Raw genomic sequence first — 26,148 nt, forward strand, 5'->3', positions numbered from 1 at the left:
CAAGAGCTTTGTGAGGTTCTTTGGTGAACAGGCTAACTGAATAATATGTGTTCGTTTACAAGGTAGAGAAACAGAGATATGAGGAGGAAGTTCACTCCATCACAGAAAAATGTGAGAGCTTGAATGTTTGAAAAGTCTGGTGTATGAGACATGGCTACACAGACATATCTACATCTACATGCCACCCATGCTTCATCGCGATGTACGGGAGGTGAGGGCTGCAGCACACGGCGTCTCATCTTTGCTGGAAAAGAACATGGAAACAAAAAGATGTGGATCGGAGAGGAGGGGGGAGGTAGTATGACTCAACATTCCCTCCCGTGGAGACTACACAGTGTTTCAGCATCTCCAGGAATGTGATCTTGTAATAGAAAGTTCATCCCTCATTTATGGACTCAACAGTCTCTATATTTAGGATGTGTTAAATCAGTCATGGAGTTGTGCATCAAACATCAGATGCTTCTTCCACGTCACAGGATCATGATGATGGATTTGGTCGTTAAGGTCAAAGTCAAGTGAAGTGTGTGCGCGCTGCATCGCAGTGCTGGACGACTGAGATGGGGAAAGATTCAGAGAGACTGTGGAGCTGATAAAGTTGTTTAACAGTCCTCTATGACCAAGTTTCTGGGAATGTGGAGGGAGGAGTTGATTAGACTAAATGTCTGGCCAAAATGTACATACTCTGGTTCACTGATGGGAGCGCACAAGCTGCAAATCATCTCTGATGACCATTTTTCCACCAGTCTTACGCTTTAAAAATCTTTTTTTATTTAAATCATTCCAGCATATTTCATGCGGAAAATAACTGCCTGTTTCATTTCCAAACCACTTTTCCACACGAAGCTTCATTTACCAAATATAATCACACTTAGTATGGGGAAACTGGCCACTTGAAGATGATAAACTTGATCTTTGGTTGAGGGACAAAAACTAAAAGAAAATGCTGCAGGATTGAGTACATTTAAATGCTGGGTAGCTGGATTGAACTTCTTAGTTACAATGGATTTTAGGATGTATGACAACAATTATATTAAAAATAAAAAAATTTCTGGCAACTGGTGACACCCCCTGATTGTCCATTAAATAATATATATAATTTATCATTATTATTATTAAAATTTAGACTTCTATGCTGGTGCTGTTAGCTGATAAAGCGATTTCAGTGGCGAAATCATCTGCAGTTTAATGTGGAAATGTGGAAAGGTTAGTACTGTTTTATTATAGTATACCCTTAAAATGTACAAAAAATTGCATGATATAGTATGCCTAAAAATGTTGTGAAAAAGTGTCATAGTATGAAGCAATGAATGTCATAAAAACAGTATAGTAATAGAATACCATGAAAAATTATTAAAAAATCACGGTATAGTATGTCACAAAAATGTCATGACAATGTCATAAGATAGCATGTCACAAAAAATATGAAAGCAAAATGGTCATTGTACAGTATGCAATAATAGCGTCATAGTATTTAAATGCCATACAATGAGACATGTCATGTTTTGATATTTTTTGCCATACTATAGCCTTGCCTTGTTGGTCATTATTTCACCATGCAATATTATGCTTCGTTTGGCCGTTTTTGCAACTTTCTATGCCATGGCGTGTCTTGGCACGCTATTTAATTCCCGTTTGAGGTGTTTGTTGCAGTTTTTGGGAAATGTCAGGTTTTGACATTTTTCGCCATATTATAGCCTTGCCTTTTCGGTCATTTTTCCAACATGCAATACGATGGTGTTTTGGGCCGTTTTTGCACCTGTCTTTGCTATGGCGTATTGTTGCACGCTATTTTATTCCCATTTGAGGTATTTTCAGCAGTTTTTGGGACATGTCATATTTTGGCTTTTTTTGCCATACTATAGCCTTGCCTTTTCGGTCATTTTTTCAACATGCAATATTATTGTGTTTTTGGCCATTTTTGCAACTTTCTTTGCTATGGCGTGTCTTTGCACACGGTTTTGTTCCCGTTTGAGGTATTTTCAGCAGCTTTTGGGATATGGCACATTTTGACTTTTTTGCCATACTATAGCCTTGCCTTTTCGGTCATTTTTTCAACATGCAATATTATTGTGTTTTTGGCCATTTTTGCAACTTTCTTTGCTATGGCGTGTCTTTGCACGCTATTTTATGCTGTTTTGAGGTGTTTTCAGCAGTTTTCGGGACATGTCATATATTGACTTTTTTGCCATACTATAGCCTTGCCTTTTCGGTCATTTTTTCAACATGCAATATTATTGTGTTTTTGGCCGTTTTTGCAACTTTCTTTGCTATGGCGTGTCTTTGCACGCGATTTTATTCCCGTTTGAGGTATTTTCAGCAGTTTTTGGGATATGGCATATTTTGACTTTTTTGCCATACTATAGCCTTGCCTTTTCGGTCATTTTTTCAACATGCAATATAATGGTGTTTTTGGCCGTTTTTGCAACTTTCTTTGCTATGGCGTGTCTTTGCACGCTATCCTATGCTGTTTTGAGGTGTTTTCAGCAGTTTTTGGGATATGGTATATTTTGACTATTTTGCCATACTATAGCCTTGCTTTTTCGGTCATGTTTTCAACATGCAATTTTATGGTGTTTTTGGCCATTTTTGCAACTTTCTTTGCTATGGCGTGTCGTTGCATGGTATTTTGTGCTGTTTTATAGTGTTTTCAGCAGTTTTCGGGACATGTCATAGATTGACTTTTTTGCCATGATATAGCGTTGCTTTTTCGGTCATTTTTTCAACATGCAATATAATGGTGTTTTTGGCCGTTTTTGCAACTTTCTTTGCTATGGCATGTCTTGGCACGCTATTTCATGCTGTTTTGAGGTGTTTTCAGCAGTTTTCGGGACATGTCATATTTTGACTTTTTTGCCATACTATAGCCTTGCCTTTTCGGTCATTTTTTCAACATGCAATAATATTGTGTTTTTGGCCATTTTTGCAACTTTCTTTGCTATGGCGTGTCGTTGCACGCGATTTTATTCCCGTTTGAGGTATTTTCAGCAGTTTTAAGGATATGGCATGTTTTTCACTTTTTTGCCATACTATAGCCTTGCCTTTTTGGTCATTTTTTCAACATGCAATATTAGGGTGTTTTTGGCCGTTTTTGCAACTTTCTTTGCTATGGCGTGTCTTTGCACGCTATTTCATTCTGTTTTGAGGTGTTTTCAGCAGGCTTCGGGACATGTCATATTTTGACTTTTTTGCCATACTATAGCCTTGCCTTTTCGGTCATTTTTTCAACATGCAATATAATGGTGTTTTTGGCCGTTTTTGCAACTTTCTTTGCTATGGCGTGTCTTGGCATGCTATTTTATGCTGTTTTGAGGTGTTTTCAGCAGTTTTCGGGACATGTCATATATTGACTATTTTGCCATACTATAGCCTTGCCTTTTCGGTCATTTTTTCAACATGCAATATTATTGTGTTTTTGGCCATTTTTGCAACTTTCTTTGCTATGGCGTGTCTTTGCACGCGATTTTATTCCCGTTTGAGGTATTTTCAGCAGTTTTTGGGATATGGCATATTTTGACTTTTTTGCCATACTATAGCCTTGCCTTTTCGGTCATTTTTTCAACATGCAATATAATGGTGTTTTTGGCCGTTTTTGCAACTTTCTTTGCTATGGCGTGTCTTGGCACACTATTTTATGCTATTTTGAGGTGTTTTCAGCAGTTTTTGGGATATGCCATATTTTGACTTTTTTGCCATACTATAGCCTTGCCTTTTCGGTCATTTTTTCAACATGCAATATTATTGTGTTTTTGGCCATTTTTGCAACTTTCTTTGCTATGGCGTGTCTTTGCACGCGATTTTATTCCCGTTTGAGGTATTTTCAGCAGTTTTTGGGATATGGCATATTTTGACTTTTTTGCCATACTATAGCCTTGCCTTTTCGGTCATTTTTTCAACATGCAATATAATGGTGTTTTTGGCCGTTTTTGCAACTTTCTTTGCTATGGCGTGTCTTTGCACGCTATCCTATGCTGTTTTGAGGTGTTTTCAGCAGTTTTTGAGATATGGTATATTTTGACTTTTTTGCCATACTATAGCCTTGCTTTTTCGGTCATGTTTTCAACATGCAATTTTATGGTGTTTTTGGCCATTTTTGCAACTTTCTTTGCTATGGCGTGTCGTTGCATGGTATTTTGTGCTGTTTTATAGTGTTTTCAGCAGTTTTCGGGACATGTCATAGATTGACTTTTTTGCCATGATATAGCGTTGCTTTTTCGGTCATTTTTTCAACATGCAATATAATGGTGTTTTTGGCCGTTTTTGCAACTTTCTTTGCTATGGCGTGTCTTTGCACACGGTTTTGTTCCCGTTTGAGGTATTTTCAGCAGTTTTTGGGATATGGCACATTTTGACTTTTTTGCCATACTATAGCCTTGCCTTTTCGGTCATTTTTTCAACATGCAATATAATGGTGTTTTTGGCCGTTTTTGCAACTTTCTTTGCTATGGCGTGTCTTGACACACTATTTTATGCTGTTTTGAGGTGATTTCAGCAGTTTTTGGGACATGTCATATTTTGACTTTTTTGCCATGCATCGCCTTGCATTTTCGGTCATTTTTTCAACATGCAACATAATGGTGTTTTTGGCCGTTTTTGCAACTGTCTTTGCTATGGCATATTGTTGCACGCTATTTTATTCCCATTTGAGGTGTTTTCAGCAGTTTTTGGGATATGGCATATTTTGACTTTTTTGCCATGCTATAACATGCAATTTTATGGTGTTTTTGGCCTTTTTTGCAACTTTCTTTGTTATGGCGTGTCTTTGTACGCAATTTTATTCCCGTCTGAGGTGTTTTCAGCAGTTTTTAGAACATGTCATATTTTGACTTTTTTGCCATACTATAGCCTTGCCTTTTCGGTCATTTTCCCAACATGCAACGTCATGGTGTTTTTGGCCGTTTTTGCAACTATCTTTGCTATGGCGTATTGTTGCACGCTATTTTATTCCCATTTGAGGTATTTTCAGCAGTTTTTGGGACATGTCATATTTTGGCTTTTTTTGCCATACTATAGCCTTGCCTTTTCGGTCATTTTTTCAACATGCAATATAATGGTGTTTTCTGCCATTTTTGCAACTTTCTTTGCTATGGCGTGTCTTTGCACGCGATTTTATTCCCGTTTGAGGTATTTTCAGCAGTTTTAAGGATATGGCATGTTTTTCACTTTTTTGCCATACTATAGCCTTGCCTTTTCGGTCATTTTTTCAACATGCAATATTATGGTGTTTTTGGCCGTTTTTGCAACTTTCTTTGCTATGGCGTGTCTTTGCACGCTATCCTATGCTGTTTTGAGGTGTTTTCAGCAGTTTTTGGGATATGGTATATTTTGACTTTTTTGCCATACTATAGCCTTGCTTTTTCGGTCATGTTTTCAACATGCAATTTTATGGTGTTTTTGGCCATTTTTGCAACTTTCTTTGCTATGGCGTGTCGTTGCATGGTATTTTGTGCTGTTTTATAGTGTTTTCAGCAGTTTTCGGGACATGTCATAGATTGACTTTTTTGCCATGATATAGCGTTGCTTTTTCGGTCATTTTTTCAACATGCAATATAATGGTGTTTTTGGCCGTTTTTGCAACTTTCTTTGCTATGGCGTGTCGTTGCACGCGATTTTATTCCCGTTTGAGGTATTTTCAGCAGTTTTTGGGATTTGCCATATTTTGACTTTTTTACCATACTATAGCCTTGCCTTTTCGGTCATTTTTTCAACATGCAATGTAATGGTGTTTTTGGCCGTTTTTGCAACTTTCTTTGCTATGGCGTGTCGTTGCACGCGATTTTATTCCCGTTTGAGGTATTTTCAGCAGTTTTCGGGACATGTCATATTTTGACTTTTTTGCCATACTATAGCCTTGCCTTTTCAGTCAATTCTTCAACATGCAATATATTGGTGTTTTTGGCTGTTTTTGGTCGTTTTTGCAGCTTTCTTTGCTATGGCGTGTCTTTGCACGCTATTTTATGCTGTTTTATAGTGTTTTCAGCAGTTTTTAGGATATGGCATGTTTTTCACTTTTTTGCCATACTATAGCCTTGCTTTTTCGGTCATGTTTTCAACATGCAATTTTATGGTGTTTTTGGCCATTTTTGCAACTTTCTTTGCTATGGCGTGTCTTGGCATGCTATTTTATGCTGTTTTGAGGTGTTTTCAGCAGTTTTTGGGATATGCCATATTTTGACTTTTTTGCCATACTATAGCCTTGCCTTTTCGGTCATTTTTTCAACATGCAATAATATTGTGTTTTTGGCCATTTTTGCAACTTTCTTTGCTATGGCGTGTCTTTGCACGCAATTTTATGCTGTTTTGAGGTGTTTTCAGCAGTTTTCGGGACATGTCATATATTGACTTTTTTGCCATACTATAGCCTTGCCTTTTCGGTCATTTTTTCAACATGCAATATTATTGTGTTTTTGGCCATTTTTGCAACTTTCTTTGCTATGGCGTGTCTTTGCACATGGTTTTGTTGCCGTTTGAGGTATTTTCAGATGTTTTTGGGATATGGCACATTTTGACTTTTTTGCCATACTATAGCCTTGCCTTTTCGGTCATTTTTTCAACATGCAATGTAATGGTGTTTTTGGCCGTTTTTGCAACTTTCTTTGCTATGGCGTGTCTTGACACGCTATTTTATGCTGTTTTGAGGTGTTTTCAGCAGTTTTCGGGACATGTCATATTTTGACTTTTTTGCCATACTATAGCCTTGCCTTTTCGGTCATTTTTTCAACATGCAATATAATGGTGTTTTTGGCCGTTTTTGCAACTTTCTTTGCTATGGCGTGTCTTGGCACACTATTTTATGCTGTTTTGAGGTGTTTTCAGCAGTATTTGGGATATGGCAAATTTTGACTTTTTTGCCATACTATAGCCTTGCCTTTTCGGTCATTTTTTCAACATGGAATATAATGGTGTTTTTGGCCGTTTTTGCAACTTTCTTTGCTATGGCGTGTCTTGGCACACTATTTTATGCTGTTTTGAGGTGTTTTCAGCAGTTTTCGGGACATGTCATATTTTGACTTTTTTGCCATACTATAGCCTTGCCTTTTCGGTCATTTTTTCAACATGCAATATAATGGTGTTTTTGGCCGTTTTTGCAACTTTCTTTGCTATGGCGTGTCTTTGCACACGGTTTTGTTCCCGTTTGAGGTATTTTCAGCAGTTTTTGGGATATGGCACATTTTGACTTTTTTGCCATACTATAGCCTTGCCTTTTCGGTCATTTTTTCAAAATGCAATATTATGGTGTTTTTGGCCGTTTTTGCAACTTTCTTTGCTATGGCGTGTCTTTGCACGCTATTTTATGCTGTTTTGAGGTGTTTTCAGCAGTTTTCGGGACATGTCATATTTTGACTTTTTTGCCATACTATAGCCTTGCCTTTTCGGTCATTTTTTCAACATGCAATATTATTGTGTTTTTGGCCATTTTTGCAACTTTCTTTGCTATGGCGTGTCTTTGCACGCGGTTTTGTTCCCGTTTGAGGTATTTTCAGCAGTTTTTGGGATATGGCACATTTTGACTTTTTTGCCATACTATAGCCTTGCCTTTTCGGTCATTTTTTCAACATGCAATATTATTGTGTTTTTGGCCGTTTTTGCAACTTTCTTTGCTATGGTGTGTCTTTGCACACGGTTTTGTTGCCGTTTGAGGTATTTTCAGATGTTTTTGGGATATGGCACATTTTGACTTTTTTGCCATACTATAGCCTTGCCTTTTCGGTCATTTTTTCAACATGCAATATAATGGTGTTTTTGGCCGTTTTTGCAACTTTCTTTGCTATGGCGTGTCTTGGCACGCTATTTCATGCTGTTTTGAGGTGTTTTCAGCAGTTTTCGGGACATGTTATATTTTGACTTTTTTGCCATACTATAGCCTTGCTTTTTCGGTCATTTTTTCAACATGCAATGTAATGGTGTTTTTGGCTGTTTGTGCAACTTTCTTTGCTATGGCGTGTCTTGGCACGCTATTTTATGCTGTTTTGAGGTGTTTTCAGCAGTTTTCGGGACATGTCATATTTTGACTTTTTTGCCATACTATAGCCTTGCCTTTTCGGTCATTTTTTCAACATGCAATATTATTGTGTTTTTGGCCGTTTTTGCAACTTTCTTTGCTATGGTGTGTCTTTGCACACGGTTTTGTTGCCGTTTGAGGTATTTTCAGATGTTTTTGGGATATGGCACATTTTGACTTTTTTGCCATACTATAGCCTTGCCTTTTCGGTCATTTTTTCAACATGCAATATAATGGTGTTTTTGGCCGTTTTTGCAACTTTCTTTGCTGTGGCGTGTCTTGGCACGCTATTTCATGCTGTTTTGAGGTGTTTTCAGCAGTTTTCGGGACATGTTATATTTTGACTTTTTTGCCATACTATAGCCTTGCTTTTTCGGTCATTTTTTCAACATGCAATGTAATGGTGTTTTTGGCTGTTTGTGCAACTTTCTTTGCTATGGCGTGTCTTGGCACGCTATTTTATGCTGTTTTGAGGTGTTTTCAGCAGTTTTCGGGACATGTCATATTTTGACTTTTTTGCCATACTATAGCCTTGCCTTTTCGGTCATTTTTTCAACATGCAATATTATTGTGTTTTTGGCCATTTTTGCAACTTTCTTTGCTATGGCGTGTCTTTGCACACGGTTTTGTTCCCGTTTGAGGTATTTTCAGCAGTTTTTGGGATATGGCACATTTTGACTTTTTTGCCATACTATAGCCTTGCCTTTTCGGTCATTTTTTCAAAATGCAATATTATTGTGTTTTTGGCCGTTTTTGCAACTTTCTTTGCTATGGCGTGTCTTTGCACGCTATTTTATGCTGTTTTGAGGTGTTTTCAGCAGTTTTCGGGACATGTCATATTTTGACTTTTTTGCCATACTATAGCCTTGCCTTTTCGGTCATTTTTTCAACATGCAATATTATTGTGTTTTTGGCCATTTTTGCAACTTTCTTTGCTATGGCGTGTCTTTGCACACGGTTTTGTTCCCGTTTGAGGTATTTTCAGCAGTTTTTGGGATATGGCACATTTTGACTTTTTTGCCATACTATAGCCTTGCCTTTTCGGTCATTTTTTCAACATGCAATATTATTGTGTTTTTGGCCGTTTTTGCAACTTTCTTTGCTATGGTGTGTCTTTGCACACGGTTTTGTTGCCGTTTGAGGTATTTTCAGATGTTTTTGGGATATGGCACATTTTGACTTTTTTGCCATACTATAGCCTTGCCTTTTCGGTCATTTTTTCAACATGCAATATAATGGTGTTTTTGGCCGTTTTTGCAACTTTCTTTGCTGTGGCGTGTCTTGGCACGCTATTTCATGCTGTTTTGAGGTGTTTTCAGCAGTTTTCGGGACATGTTATATTTTGACTTTTTTGCCATACTATAGCCTTGCTTTTTCGGTCATTTTTTCAACATGCAATGTAATGGTGTTTTTGGCTGTTTGTGCAACTTTCTTTGCTATGGCGTGTCTTGGCACGCTATTTTATGCTGTTTTGAGGTGTTTTCAGCAGTTTTCGGGACATGTCATATTTTGACTTTTTTGCCATACTATAGCCTTGCCTTTTCGGTCATTTTTTCAACATGCAATATTATTGTGTTTTTGGCCATTTTTGCAACTTTCTTTGCTATGGCGTGTCTTTGCACATGGTTTTGTTGCCGTTTGAGGTATTTTCAGATGTTTTTGGGATATGGCACATTTTGACTTTTTTGCCATACTATAGCCTTGCCTTTTCGGTCATTTTTTCAACATGCAATGTAATGGTGTTTTTGGCCGTTTTTGCAACTTTCTTTGCTATGGCGTGTCTTGACACGCTATTTTATGCTGTTTTGAGGTGTTTTCAGCAGTTTTCGGGACATGTCATATTTTGACTTTTTTGCCATACTATAGCCTTGCCTTTTCGGTCATTTTTTCAACATGCAATATAATGGTGTTTTTGGCCGTTTTTGCAACTTTCTTTGCTATGGCGTGTCTTGGCACACTATTTTATGCTGTTTTGAGGTGTTTTCAGCAGTTTTCGGGACATGTCATATTTTGACTTTTTTGCCATACTATAGCCTTGCCTTTTCGGTCATTTTTTCAACATGGAATATAATGGTGTTTTTGGCCGTTTTTGCAACTTTCTTTGCTATGGCGTGTCTTGGCACACTATTTTATGCTGTTTTGAGGTGTTTTCAGCAGTTTTCGGGACATGTCATATTTTGACTTTTTTGCCATACTATAGCCTTGCCTTTTCGGTCATTTTTTCAACATGCAATATTATTGTGTTTTTGGCCATTTTTGCAACTTTCTTTGCTATGGCGTGTCTTTGCACACGGTTTTGTTCCCGTTTGAGGTATTTTCAGCAGTTTTTGGGATATGGCACATTTTGACTTTTTTGCCATACTATAGCCTTGCCTTTTCGGTCATTTTTTCAAAATGCAATATTATGGTGTTTTTGGCCGTTTTTGCAACTTTCTTTGCTATGGCGTGTCTTTGCACGCTATTTTATGCTGTTTTGAGGTGTTTTCAGCAGTTTTCGGGACATGTCATATTTTGACTTTTTGCCATACTATAGCCTTGCCTTTTCGGTCATTTTTTCAACATGCAATATTATTGTGTTTTTGGCCATTTTTGCAACTTTCTTTGCTATGGCGTGTCTTTGCACGCGGTTTTGTTCCCGTTTGAGGTATTTTCAGCAGTTTTTGGGATATGGCACATTTTGACTTTTTTGCCATACTATAGCCTTGCCTTTTCGGTCATTTTTTCAACATGCAATATTATTGTGTTTTTGGCCGTTTTTGCAACTTTCTTTGCTATGGTGTGTCTTTGCACACGGTTTTGTTGCCGTTTGAGGTATTTTCAGATGTTTTTGGGATATGGCACATTTTGACTTTTTTGCCATACTATAGCCTTGCCTTTTCGGTCATTTTTTCAACATGCAATATAATGGTGTTTTTGGCCGTTTTTGCAACTTTCTTTGCTGTGGCGTGTCTTGGCACGCTATTTCATGCTGTTTTGAGGTGTTTTCAGCAGTTTTCGGGACATGTTATATTTTGACTTTTTTGCCATACTATAGCCTTGCTTTTTCGGTCATTTTTTCAACATGCAATGTAATGGTGTTTTGGCTGTTTTTGCAACTTTCTTTGCTATGGCGTGTCTTGGCACGCTATTTTATGCTGTTTTGAGGTGTTTTCAGCAGTTTTCGGGACATGTCATATTTTGACTTTTTTGCCATACTATAGCCTTGCCTTTTCGGTCATTTTTCAACATGCAATATTATTGTGTTTTTGGCCGTTTTGCAACTTTCTTTGCTATGGTGTGTCTTTGCACACGGTTTTGTTGCCGTTTGAGGTATTTTCAGATGTTTTTGGGATATGGCACATTTTGACTTTTTTGCCATACTATAGCCTTGCCTTTTCGGTCATTTTTTCAACATGCAATATAATGGTGTTTTTGGCCGTTTTTGCAACTTTCTTTGCTATGGCGTGTCTTGTACACGCTATTTCATGCTGTTTTGAGGTGTTTTCAGCAGTTTTGGGACATGTTATATTTTGACTTTTTTGCCATACTATAGCCTTGCTTTTTCGGTCATTTTTTCAACATGCAATGTAATGGTGTTTTTGGCCGTTTTTGCAACTTTCTTTGCTATGGCGTGTCTTTGCACGCTATTTTATGCTGTTTTGAGGTGTTTTCAGCAGTTTTCGACATGTCATATTTTCTCTTTTTTGCCATACTATAGCCTTGCCTTTTTTCGGTCATTTTTTCAACATGCAATATTATGGTCTATTTGGCCATTTTTGCAACTTTCTTTGCTATGGCGTGTCTTTGGTTTTGTCTGCTTCAGTTTGGGAGGTACAGCAGTTTTGACGGATATACATAGGTATTTGTTATCTTTTGTGTACCATAGCCTTTTCACGATGCATAATCATGCACATATATGTGTGCTTTTTGGTCCGCTTTTGCAGCACGCTTGTGCTTATGCGTGTATGCTGCTGCTTGCAGTGTTCACATGGTTTTGACATGTCATATCATTTTTAGCTTGCTACTAGCCTTGCCTTTTTCGGTCATTTTTTTCAATATGGTTTGGTGTTCAACATGGCATTTTTTGACACGCTATTTTATGCTGTTTTGAGGTGTTTTCAGTCATTTCATATTTAGCTGCAACTTTAGCTGCCGGTCATTGTTTCAGATGCCTTTATTTCACAATGGGCTTTTGCACAGCAGTTTTGTTGCCCTTTGTACTTCGACATACATTTATACTTGACTTTTTTGCCATGTTTTCAACGATGCATTTCTCAATGTCATGTTATTTGTAACTTTTGTGCTATGGTTTGTCTTTTAACGTTTTTAGTTCCCTGTTTTGAGGTTTTTCAACTTTTCCTTCATATTTTGGATACATTTTGCTTTTTTGCCATACTATAGCCTTGCCTTCGGTCATTTTTCAACATGCAATATACTTTGGCAAGAAATTTCTGCAACTTTTTGTTATGGCCGCTATGTTTCACACATTTTTCAGTTTTTTATGAGTTTGTTTCAATACCTTTTCAACATGGTCATATTATGGTTTTTTGGCCATTCTTGCAACTTTCTTGGCTATGTCTTTTTTCAACATGTTTTGGTGTTTTCGGCTCGCTTTTGCAACTTTCTTTGCATGGCGGTCTTGACATCTGTTTCATGTTGTTGCTTGAGGCATTTCAGATGCATTTTTCAACATGCAGCTTTTGACTTTTGTTAGCCTGGGTCAGTTTTCTACCTTCAACATGCACATTGTTGTTTTTGCCATTTTTGCAACCCTTTCTTTCATGGCTACGTGTCTTTGCACATGGTTTTGTTGCTTTTCAGCAGTTTTTCAACATGTCATATTTTGATTTTTTACATACGTATTTTGCTCATCAGTTTCCATTTTTCAACATGTGTTTTCTCATGTTTAATCGAAGCTCGCTTTTGCAACTTTCGCTATGCATGCACTCTCTTTGCATGGGGTTTTATTCCTTTTTTAATGCACTATGTAATCCTTTTATGTAACTTTCTTTGCTATATTCATTTTATAGAAAGATAGAAAGAAAGTTGCAAAAACGGCCAAAAACACCATAATATTGCATGTTGAAAAAATGACCGAAAAGGCAAGGCTATAGTATGGCAAAAAAGTCAAAATATGCCATATCCCAAAAACTGCTGAAAACACCTCAAAACAGCATAAAATAGTGTGCTAAGACACGCCATAGCAAAGAAAGTTGCAAAAACGGCCAAAAACACCATTATATTGCATGTTGAAAAATGACCAAAAGGCAAGGCTATAGTATGGCAAAAAGTCAAAAATATGCTATATCCCAAAACTGCTGAAAATACCTCAAACGGAATAAAAAATTGTGCAACCACACGCCACAGCAAAAGAAAGTTGCAAAACGGCCAAAAACACTATAATATTGCATGTTGAAAATATGACCGAAAAGGCAAGGCTATAGTATGGCAAAAAAGTCAAAATATGGCATATCCCAAAACCTGCTGAAAAGACCTCAAACTGGATTAAAATAGCGTGCCAAGACACGCCATAGCAAAGAAAGTTGCAAAAACGGCCCAAAACACCATGATGTTCTATTTTGAAAAAATGACCGAGAATGCCAGGCTATAGTATGGCAAAAAAAGTCAAAATATGGCATATCCGAAAAACTGCTGAAAACACATCAAAACAGCATAAAATGGCATGCCAAGACACACCATAGCAAAGAAAGTTGCAAAAATGGCCAAATAGACCATAATATTGCATGTTGAAAAAATGACCGAAAAAAGGCAAGGCTATAGTATGTCAAAAAAGTCAAAATATGACTTATCCCAAAAACTGCTAAAAACACCTCAAAACAGCATGTATAAATAAGGCCCAAGACACGCCATAGCAAAGAAAGTTGCAAAAACGGCCAAAAACACCATTATATTGCATGTTGAAAAAATGACCGAAAAGGCAAGGCTATAGTATGGCAAAAAAGTCAAAATATGCCATATCCCAAAAACTGCTGAAAATACCTCAAACGGGAATAAAATTGCGTGCAACGACACGCCACAGCAAAGAAAGTTGCAAAAACGGCCAAAAACACCATAATATTGCATGTTGAAAATATGACCGAAAAGGCAAGGCTATAGTATGGCAAAAAAGTCAAAATATGGCATATCCCAAAACCTGCTGAAAAGACCTCAAACTGGATTAAAATAGCGTGTAAAGACACACCATAGCAAAGAAAGTTGCAAAAACGGCCCAAAACACCATGATGTTCTATTTTGAAAAAATGACCGAGAATGCCAGGCTATAGTATGGCAAAAAAAGTCAAAATATATATCCGAAAAAACTGCTTAAAACACATCAAAACAGCATAAAATGGCATGCCAAGACACACCATAGCAAAGAAAGTTGCAAAAATGGCCAAATAGACCATAATATTGCATGTTGAAAAACTGACCGAAAAAAGGCAAGGCTATAGTATGTCAAAAAAGTCAAAATATGACTTATCCCAAAAACTGCTAAAAACACCTCAAAACAGCATAAAATAGCGTCCCAAGACACGCCATAGCAAAGAAAGTTGCAAAAATGCCAAAAACACCATAATATTGCATGTTGAAAAAATGACAGAAAAGGCAAGGCTATAGTAAGGCCAAAAAGTCAAGATATGGCATATCCCAAAAACTGCTGAAAACACCTCAAAATAGCATAAACTAGCATGCAACGACACGTGATAGCAAAGAAAGTTGCAAAAACAGCCAAAATCACCATAATATTGCATATTGAAAAAATGACTGAAAAGGCAAGGTTATAGTATGGCAAAAAAGTCAAAATATGCCATATCCCAAAAACTGCTGAAAATACCTCAAATGGGAATGAAATCGCGTGCAAAGACACGCCATAGCAAAGAAAGTTGCAAAAACGGCCAAAAACACAATAATATTGCATGTTGAAAAATGACCTAAAAGGCAAGGCTATAGTATGGCAAAAAGTCAAAATATGCCATATCCCAAAACTGCTGAAAATACCTCAAACGGGAATTAAAATTAATGTGCAAAGACACGCTTATAGCAAAGAAAGTTGCAAAACGGCTAAAAAACACCATAATATTGCATGTTGAAAAAAATGACCGAAAAAGGTAAGGCTATAGTATGGCAAAAAGTCAAAATATGCCATATCCCAAAACTGCTGAAAATACCTCAAACGGAATAAAATTATGCAGGTAAAGACACGCCATAGCAAAGAAAGTTGCAAAAACGGCCAAAAACACCATAATATTGCATTTTGAAAAAATGACAGAAAAGGCAAGGCTATAGTATGGCAAAATAGTCAATATGTGCCATATCCCAAAAAGTGCTGAAAACACCTCAAAACAGCATAAAATAGCGTGACAAGACACGCCACAGCAAAGAAAGTTGCAAAAACGGCCAAAAACACCATAATATTGCATGTTGAAAATATGACCGAAAAGGCAAGGCTATAGTATGGCAAAAAAGTCAAAATATTGCATATCCCAAAAGCTGCTGAAAAGACCTCAAACGGGATTAAAATAGCGTGCAAAGACACGCCATAGCAAAGAAAGTTGCAAAAACGGCCCAAAACACCATGATGTTCTATTTTGAAAAAATGACCGAGAATGCCAGGCTATAGTATGGCAAAAAAGTTAAAAACAATGACATGTCCCAAAAACAGCTGAAAACACCTCAACATTGCATACAATAGCGTGCACAAGACACACCATAGCAAAGATAGTTGCAAAAAACGCCAAAAAACACCATAATATTGCATGTTGAAAATGACCGAACTAAAGGTAAGGCTATAGTATGGCAAAACGCTAAATTTGCTATATATCCCAAATACTGCTGGAAACACCTCAAAACAGCATAAAATAGCGTGCCAAGACACGCCATAGCAAAGAAAGTTGCAAAAACAGCATAAAACAAAACCATGATGTTGCATGTTGAAAAAATGACCGAAAAGGCAAGGCTATAGTATGGGAAAAAAGTCAAAATATGCCATATCCCAAAAACTGCTGAAAATACCTCAAACGGGAATAAAATTGCGTGCCAAGACACGCCATAGCAAAGAAAGTTGCAAAAACGGCCAAAAACACCATTATATTGCATGTTGAAAAAATGACCGAAAAGGCAAGGCTATAGTATGGCAAAAAAGTCAAAATATGGCATATCCCAAAACCTGCTGAAAACACCTCAAAACAGCATAAAATAGTGTGCCAAGACACGCCATAGCAAAGAAAGTTGCAAAAACAGCCAAAAACACCATTATATTGCATGTTGAAAAAATGACCGAAAAGGCAAGGCTATAGTATGTCAAAAAAGTCAAAATATGGCATATCCCAAAAACTGCTGAAAATACCTCAAACGGGAATAAAATCGCAAGACATATTTTATAATAGCAAAGAAAGTTGCAAAAACGGCCAAAAACACCATTATATTGCATGTTGAAAAAATGACCGAAAAAGCAAGGCTATAGTATGGCAAAAAAGTCAAAATATGCCATATCCCAAAAACTGCTGAAAATACCTCAAACGGGAATAAAATTGCGTGCAACGACACGCCATAGCAAAGAAAGTTGCAAAAACGGCCAAAAACACCATAATATTGCATTTTGAAAAAATGACCGAAAAGGCAAGGCTATAGTATGGCAAAATAGTCAATATGTGCCATATCCCAAAAAGTGCTGAAAACACCTCAAAACAGCATAAAATAGCGTGACAAGACACGCCACAGCAAAGAAAGTTGCAAAAACGGCCAAAACACCATAATATTGCATGTTGAAAATATGACCGAAAAGGCAAGGCTATAGTATGGCAAAAATGTCAAAATATGGCATATCCCAAAACCTGCTGAAAAGACCTCAAACGGGATTAAAATAGCGTGCAAAGACACGCCATAGCAAAGAAAGTTGCAAAAATGGCCCAAAACACCATGATGTTCTATTTTGAAAAAATGACCGAGAATGCCAGGCTATAGTATGGCAAAAAAGTTAAAAACAATGACATGTCCCAAAAACAGCTGAAAACACCTCAACATTGCATACAATAGCGTGCCAAGACACACCATAGCAAAGATAGTTGCAAAAACGGCCAAAAACACCATAATATTGCATGTTGAAAAAATGACCGAAAAGGCAAGGCTATAGTATGGCAAAAACGTCAAAATTTGCCATATCCCAAATACTGCTGGAAACACCTCAAAACAGCATAAAATAGTGTGCCAAGACACGCCATAGCAAAGAAAGTTGCAAAAACAGCCAAAAACACCATTATATTGCATGTTGAAAAAATGACCGAAAAGGCAAGGCTATAGTATGTCAAAAAAGTCAAAATATGGCATATCCCAAAAACTGCTGAAAATACCTCAAACGGGAATAAAATCGCGTGCCAAGACACACCATAGCAAAGAAAGTTGCAAAAACGGCCAAAAACACCATTATATTGCATGTTGAAAAAATGACCGAAAAAGCAAGGCTATAGTATGGCAAAAAAGTCAAAATATGCCATATCCCAAAAACTGCTGAAAATACCTCAAACGGGAATAAAATTGCGTGCAACGACACGCCATAGCAAAGAAAGTTGCAAAAACGGCCAAAAACACCATAATATTGCATTTTGAAAAAATGACCGAAAAGGCAAGGCTATAGTATGGCAAAATAGTCAATATGTGCCATATCCCAAAAAGTGCTGAAAACACCTCAAAACAGCATAAAATAGCGTGACAAGACACGCCACAGCAAAGAAAGTTGCAAAAACGGCCAAAACACCATAATATTGCATGTTGAAAATATGACCGAAAAGGCAAGGCTATAGTATGGCAAAAAAGTCAAAATATGGCATATCCCAAAACCTGCTGAAAAGACCTCAAACGGGATTAAAATAGCGTGCAAAGACACGCCATAGCAAAGAAAGTTGCAAAAATGGCCCAAAACACCATGATGTTCTATTTTGAAAAAATGACCGAGAATGCCAGGCTATAGTATGGCAAAAAAGTTAAAAACAATGACATGTCCCAAAAACAGCTGAAAACACCTCAACATTGCATACAATAGCGTGCCAAGACACACCATAGCAAAGAAAGTTGCAAAAACGGCCAAAAACACCATAATATTGCATGTTGAAAAAATGACCGAAAAGGTAGCATATAGTATGGCAAAAACGTCAAAATTTGCCATATCCCAAATACTGCTGGAAACACCTCAAAACAGCATAAAATAGCGTGCCAAGACACGCCATAGCAAAGAAAGTTGCAAAAACAGCATAAAACAAAACCATGATGTTGCATGTTGAAAAAATGACCGAAAAGGCAAGGCTATAGTATGGCAAAAATGTCAAAATTTGCCATATCCCAAATACTGCTGGAAACACCTCAAAACAGCATAAAATAGCGTGCCAAGACACGCCATAGCAAAGAAAGTTGCAAAAACAGCATAAAACAAAACCATGATGTTGCATGTTGAAAAAATGACCAAAAAGGCAAGGCTATAGTATGGCAAAAAAGTCAAAATATGGCATATCCCAAAAACTGCTGAAAACACCTCAAAACAGCATAAAATTGCGTGCCAAGACACGCCATAGCAAAGAAAGTTGCAAAAACGGCCAAAAACACCATTATATTGCATGTTGAAAAAATGACCGAAAAGGCAAGGCTATAGTATGTCAAAAAAGTCAAAATATGGCATATCCCAAAAACTGCTGAAAACACCTCAAAACAGCATAAAATAGTGTCCCAAGACACGCCATAGCAAAGAAAGTTGCAAAAACGGCCAAAAACACCATTATATTGCATGTTGAAAAAATGACCGAAAAGGCAAGGCTATAGTATGGCAAAAAAGTCAAAATATGGCATATCCCAAAACCTGCTGAAAAGACCTCAAACGGGATCAAAATAGCGTGCAAAGACACACCATAGCAAAGAAAGTTGCAAAAACGGCCCAAAACACCATGATGTTGTATTTTGAAAAAATGACCGAGAATGCCAGGCTATAGTATGGCAAAAAAGTTAAAAACAATGACATGTCCCAAAAACAGCTGAAAACACCTCAACATTGCATACAATAGCGTGCCAAGACACACCATAGGAAAGATAGTTGCAAAAACGGTCCAAAACACCATGATGTTGCATGTTGAAAAACTAACCGAAAATGCAAGGCTATAGTATGGCAAAAAATTCAAAATATGACATGCCATAGCAAAGAAAGTTGCAAAAACGGCCAAAAACACCATTATATTGCATGTTCAAAAAATGACCGAAAAGGCAAGGCTATAGTATGGCAAAAAAGTAAAAAAAAAAAAATGACATGTCCCAAAAACTGCTGAAAACACCTCAGAATAACATAAAATAGCATGCAAAGACACACTATAGCAAAGAAAGTTGCAAAAACGGCCAAAAACACCATTATATTGCATGTCGAAAAAATGACCGAAAAGGCAATGCTATAGTATGTCAAAAAAGTCAAAATATGGCATATCCCAAAAACTGCTGAAAACACCTCAAAACAGCATAAAATAGTGTCCCAAGACACGCCATAGCAAAGAAAGTTGCAAAAACGGCCAAAAACACCATTATATTGCATGTTGAAAAAATGACCGAAAAGGCAAAAAAGTCAAAATGTGCCATATCCCAAAAAGTGCTGAAAACACCTCAAAACAGCATAAAATAGCGTGCAAAGACACGCCATAGCAAAAGAAAGCGTAAAACGTGCCAAAACACCATAATATTGTATGTTGAAAATATGACCAAAAGGCAAGGCTATAGTATGGCAAAAAAGTCAAAATATGGCATATCCCAAAACCTGCTGAAAAGACCTCAAACGGGATTAAAATAGCGTGCAAAGACACGCCATAGCAAAGAAAGTTGCAAAAATGGCCCAAAACACCATGATGTTCTATTTTGAAAAAATGACCGAGAATGCCAGGCTATAGTATGGCAAAAAAGTTAAAAACAATGACATGTCCCAAAAACAGCTGAAAACACCTCAACATTGCATAATAGCGTGCTAAGACACACCATAGCAAAGAAAAGTTGCAAAACGGCCAAAACACCATAATATTGCATGTTGAAAAATGACCGAAAAAGGTATAGGCTATAGTATGGCAAAACGCCAAAATTTGCTATATATCCCAAATACTGCTGGAAACACCTCAAAACAGCATAAAATAGCGTGCCAAGACACGCCATAGCAAAGAAAGTTGCAAAAACAGCATAAAACAAAACCATGATGTTGCATGTTGAAAAAATGACCTGGGGTAAGGCAAGGCTATAGTATGGCAAAAACGTCAAAATTTGCCATATCCCAAATACTGCTGGAAACACCTCAAAACAGCATAAAATAGCGTGCCAAGACACGCCATAGCAAAGAAAGTTGCAAAAACAGCATAAAACAAAACCAAGATGTTGCATGTTGAAAATGACCAAAAAAGGCAAGGCTATAGTATGGCAAAAAGTCAAAATATGGTATATCCCAAAAACTGCTGAAAACACCTCAAAATAGCATAAAATTATGCGTACAAGACACGCCATAGCAAAGAAAGTTGCAAAACGCCAAAAAACACCATATTATATTGCATGTTGAAAAATGACCGAAAAGGCAAGGCTATAGTATGTCAAAAAAGTCAAAATATGGCATATCCCAAAAACTGCTGAAAACACCTCAAAACAGCATAAAATAGTGTCCCAAGACACGCCATAGCAAAGAAAGTTGCAAAAACGGCCAAAAACACCATTATATTGCATGTTGAAAAAATGACCGAAAAGGCAAGGCTATAGTATGGCAAAAAAGTCAAAATATGGCATATCCCAAAACCTGCTGAAAAGACCTCAAACGGGATCAAAATAGCGTGCAAAGACACACCATAGCAAAGAAAGTTGCAAAAACGGCCCAAAACACCATGATGTTGTATTTTGAAAAAATGACCGAGAATGCCAGGCTATAGTATGGCAAAAAAGTTAAAAACAATGACATGTCCCAAAAACAGCTGAAAACACCTCAACATTGCATACAATAGCGTGCCAAGACACACCATAGGAAAGATAGTTGCAAAAACGGTCCAAAACACCATGATGTTGCATGTTGAAAAACTAACCGAAAATGCAAGGCTATAGTATGGCAAAAAATTCAAAATATGACATGCCATAGCAAAGAAAGTTGCAAAAACGGCCAAAAACACCATTATATTGCATGTTCAAAAAATGACCGAAAAGGCAAGGCTATAGTATGGCAAAAAAGTAAAAAAAAAAAATGACATGTCCCAAAAACTGCTGAAAACACCTCAGAATAACATAAAATAGCATGCAAAGACACACTATAGCAAAGAAAGTTGCAAAAACGGCCAAAAACACCATTATATTGCATGTCGAAAAAATGACCGAAAAGGCAATGCTATAGTATGTCAAAAAAGTCAAAATATGGCATATCCCAAAAACTGCTGAAAACACCTCAAAACAGCATAAAATAGTGTCCCAAGACACGCCATAGCAAAGAAAGTTGCAAAAACGGCCAAAAACACCATTATATTGCATGTTGAAAAAATGACCGAAAAGGCAAAAAAGTCAAAATGTGCCATATCCCAAAAAGTGCTGAAAACACCTCAAAACAGCATAAAATAGCGTGCAAAGACACGCCATAGCAAAGAAAGTTGCAAAAACGGCCAAAAACACCATAATATTGCATGTTGAAAATATGACCGAAAAGGCAAGGCTATAGTATGGCAAAAAAGTCAAAATATGGCATATCCCAAAACCTGCTGAAAAGACCTCAAACGGGATCAAAATAGCGTGCAAAGACACACCATAGCAAAGAAAGTTGCAAAAACGGCCCAAAACACCATGATGTTGTATTTTGAAAAAATGACCGAGAATGCCAGGCTATAGTATGGCAAAAAAGTTAAAAACAATGACATGTCCCAAAAACAGCTGAAAACACTCCTCAACATTAGATACAATAGCGCCAAGACACGCCTATAGCAAAGAAAGTTGCAAAAACAGCCAAAACACCATAATATTGCATGTTGAAAAATATGCACTAAAAAAAGGCAAGGCTATAGTAAGGCAAAAAAGTCAAAATATGTCATATCCCAAAAACTGCTAAAAACACCTCAAAACAGCATAAAATAGCGTCCCAAGACACGCCATAGCAAAGAAAGTTGCAAAAACGGCTAAAAACACCATGAGGTTGCATGTTGGAAAAATGACCAAAAAGGCAAGGCTATAGTATGGCAAAAAAGTCAAAATATGCCATATCCCAAAAACTGCTGAAAATACCTCAAACGGGAATGAAATCGCGTGCAAAGACACGCCATAGCAAAGAAAGTTGCAAAAATGGCCCACAACACCATGATGTTGCATGTCGAAAAAATGACCGAAAAGGCAAGGCTATAGTATGGCAAAAAAGTCAAAATAAGCCATAGCCCAATTACTGCTGGAAACACCTCAAAACAGCATAGTGTCCCAAGACATGCCATAGCAATGAAAGTTACATAAGCGGCCCAAAACACCATGATGTTACATGGTGAAAAAATGAACGAAACGTTAAGGCTATAGTATGGCAAAAAAGTCAAAATGTGACATGTCCCAAAAACTGCTGAAAACACCTCAAAATGGCATAAAACAGCGTGCAAAGACACACATGCTAAGCTAAAAATGTCAAAGCCTTGCCTTTTGACATTCAGTATTCTGGTGTTTTTGGCTGTTTTTGCAACATTCTATGATATGGCGTGTCTTTGTATGATATTTTATGCTGTTTAGGGTTGTTTACAGCTATTTTTGGGACGTGTCATATTTTGACATGTTTTGTCATACCACAGTAATGCAGTTTCAGTCACATTTTGGACAGGCTTTAATATGGTGTTTCAGGTCGTTTTAGCAACATTCTATGCTATTGCGTGTTTTGGAACTGTATTTTATGCTATTTTGCGGTGTTTTCAGCTGTTTGTGCGACGTCGTAACTATATTTTTTTTCCATATTGTGCTGCCTTTTTCTGTCATGTCATAAAAATGACAGAATGGTATGCCATTTGTGCCCTGTTTGAACTGATGCCTTGGCTTGTTGTACAACTGAATGGGTTTAAGCCCTCAGCTAAATGAGAGCCTCTTGTGTTACAGCTTCTAGCCTAGGCTGAGCAACTTCAGTCGTAGCTGACAGGACAGCATTGGAGGGGCAGCGAGGTAGACAGCCATTTGCGGATCTATGGAACTAGCTGTTGGCTTTTATATCAGTCCTCTGTACTGTTGTTGCAGAGAAATTACACAATTTCAGCAGGCACATCAGGCAATGGTAAAGGGGGAATTGATAGCACAAGGTCTTGAATTTCCCTTGGTCCATCTTCACCAGGCCCTCTGAAAGCTGTGTAATGACATGGCTGCACTGCCAACAGTGGGGTCTTCTCTCCATCAACAGAGAAGGCTGTTATCATTCTTGCAACCTTTATGAATTGACAGGCTGCGAAACTTGGCTGGTTTGATTTTTATTGTCCCCCAGCTGAAGAGCTCCTCCAGTCTCTTCAACAGTCGTGTTGTGCAAGCAGCTGTTTGTAGCCTTCTTATGGCTGGAAGACACTGCCCTCATGCAGACCTCACTCCTCAGACCACCTGTCTTACGCTGATGAGGATGATTTCAAAGGCTGCTCTGAACGGAATGGGTGAGATCAAACAACCCATCACTAAGCCTTTCTTGAGCCGTTTCCACGAATTGTGATTTCTTGGGTTGCGTAGAAGGTATAGAGGTTGTTGAATTAGGCAGAGACCAGTTTTCTTAAACAGGTACGCATGTGGAAAAAGTTATGTGGGAAGGTGATGAGCTGGTGTGGAAGAGATCTGTGGGCGTTTGCCAGGTCCAGCAAAACTATCTGGAGATCTAGCTTCTTGTGTTCTGGATTTGTTCCCAGATCGTGGCAGTGTTCGACGCAACCAGGAAACCCGCAGTCCCATGCATTCTGGCAGCTTGTGTCAATGTCGTTGTTAGCCATAACTTAGTTGGTTATGTATCAAGCCACCACCATGAAGAAAATCTTCCTTTTTACATTGAGCAGGGCATTTCCTCAAAACTGGGTGATGTTATGAGAATCTTTCTCTTTTGGGATAAAGGTGGTTACAGCTCTACTCCATGCTGATGGAACAGATTGCGTTTGCCAAGCAGCTCGCATTGATTTCTACTGTAGCCTGAGCTCCATGAGGCAGTTCTTGTACACCTTGTAGGGCAGGCTGTTTGGTCCAGGTGCTCCTGCACCACCTGCTTGATTTCTGTCCACTTGGGTGGTGTCATGTCAAATTTGAAGGCCGGTTCTGGAGGGCAGGGAACATGCTCTGGTGAGCCAAGGGTGGTGTTCTTATTGCTGTTCCATGATGTGGTTCTCTACCTCATGTGAGGTGGTCTCAAGCTTCCTGGATTTTTCCTTGGGCAGCTCTTAAGTGCATTTAAAGGGGTCCTGGAAGAAGCTAGTGTGCATTTTCTCCTTCCTGCTCCTTTGTTGATGAATCCGCTCTGCTTTCCTGAGGTTGTAAAGTCTGGATTTTTGCTGGTCCCAGAGAGCTTTAGGACCCTCCTTCTCTCACTCTTGTGCTTTCCTCCATGCCTTCTGGATAAGTCATTTTTCCTTCACCAACTTAAGGGTTTCGTTCTCTCTCCTTCCTTTCTGCTTTGGGATGATCTTCTTCTCTGGCATAGCACAGTATGCCTTAATAATGAAATCCAAATCATCGATAGTATGCCTTAGCTTTGCATTAATGTAAAAGCTTGATGTTGTAGTTGGATGAGGTGGAGCCGATATTTATATATTTTGTATAGCACTTTAACTATTGAATATTTTATTAAATTTTCAAAGCAAGCCTTGAAGAAAACAGTACAAAGCCAATTCAGCTCAATTCAAAGTATTCAAATGTATCTGAAGTGTGGCATTGATCAATGAGAGACCCCAAACACACAATTGTATTTTTAGAATCACCCCTTGATTCCACCAGCAGCATGTTGGTGGCATTATGTCTGCAGCACCCTCCACACGACACTACATCCCACCAGAAGTGTTTCACCTACAGGTGAAGAGTCAGACGCATTGTCTCACTCTGTCAAAACACTAACTCATAAACCATGAAACTGCAAGTTCAAGTTCAATGGAACGTGTAACACGTACAAAGTGTCAAGAGGTCTGGCTCACCGGGTAAATCAGGCAGTTAGTGTGTCTGAGGTTGCTGGTTCAAGTCTTATCTGGGACAGGTGATTTCTGAAGACTGCTGTCCAGAGCAAAGAGCAAAAGGAAATGTCGAAAACATGAAAGTGATACGTGGTTTGGCTCAGTGGGTAAATCAGGTGGTTAGTGTGCCAGAGGTTGCTGGTTCAAGTCTTTTCTTAGACAGGTGACTTTTGAAGACTGATGTCCAAAGCGCATAGCTAAAAGGAATGTCGAAAATATGAAAGTGATGGGTGGTTTGGCTCAGTGGGTAATTCAGGCAATTCGTGTGCCTGAGGTTGGTGATACAAGTCTTATCTGGGACCGGTGAATTTTGAAGACTGAGCTAAATCCAAAGCAAGCATAGAGCTTGGTAACATCGAATACATGAAGTTGGATTGAGAGAGTCAAGAGACAGGAAGTTGGGGAAAAGAAAAGAAGTCAGGTTAAAAGACAGGACAGTCAGTCAAGTTACGGGCAGTTGGGTTGTGAGACAGGAAGTTGAGTGAAGGTAGAGGATGAGAGTATAAGAGGTAGAAAAGGAATAAGAACAGGGTAAGCAGAAGGGTCAGAACATACAGTAGTAGGGGACTGGAAAAGGAAAGTCAGGAAGGTGGCAGAGTAGTGAGGTAGGAAAGTCAGAAACATTGCACGACACAGCCTAGTGCGAGTCTGGAAAGATGAAAGAAGGCTATGATACACCCCTTAGGTCTTGAACAACAGGGAGCAGTCCTAAAACGCAGGAAGTCCGGTACGTCATTGATGACGTACCTTGCAAGGAACATGTAAAACAATTGTCTGCTTATCTTGTATATGTATAGTCTGTCAATTCTGTCATTATCTCTTAAATTTAAGCCATGGATTTTGTACTGTTGCATTATCACTTCGCTTGTGAGGCTCGAACTGCCAACCTAGGAGAATCTAACCAGGCGTCTTTCCCCCTGAGCCACACTTTAGTTATTTATACCATTTTGGACATTGCCTTTACCTTTCACATTTGGACAATGACCTTTAAAAGTC

This window comes from Plectropomus leopardus, chromosome 5, assembly GCF_026936395.1.
Source record: "Plectropomus leopardus strain MGB_pleo_1.0 chromosome 5, ASM2693639v1, whole genome shotgun sequence".
In the NCBI taxonomy this organism is placed as follows: Eukaryota; Metazoa; Chordata; class Actinopteri; order Perciformes; family Serranidae; genus Plectropomus; species Plectropomus leopardus.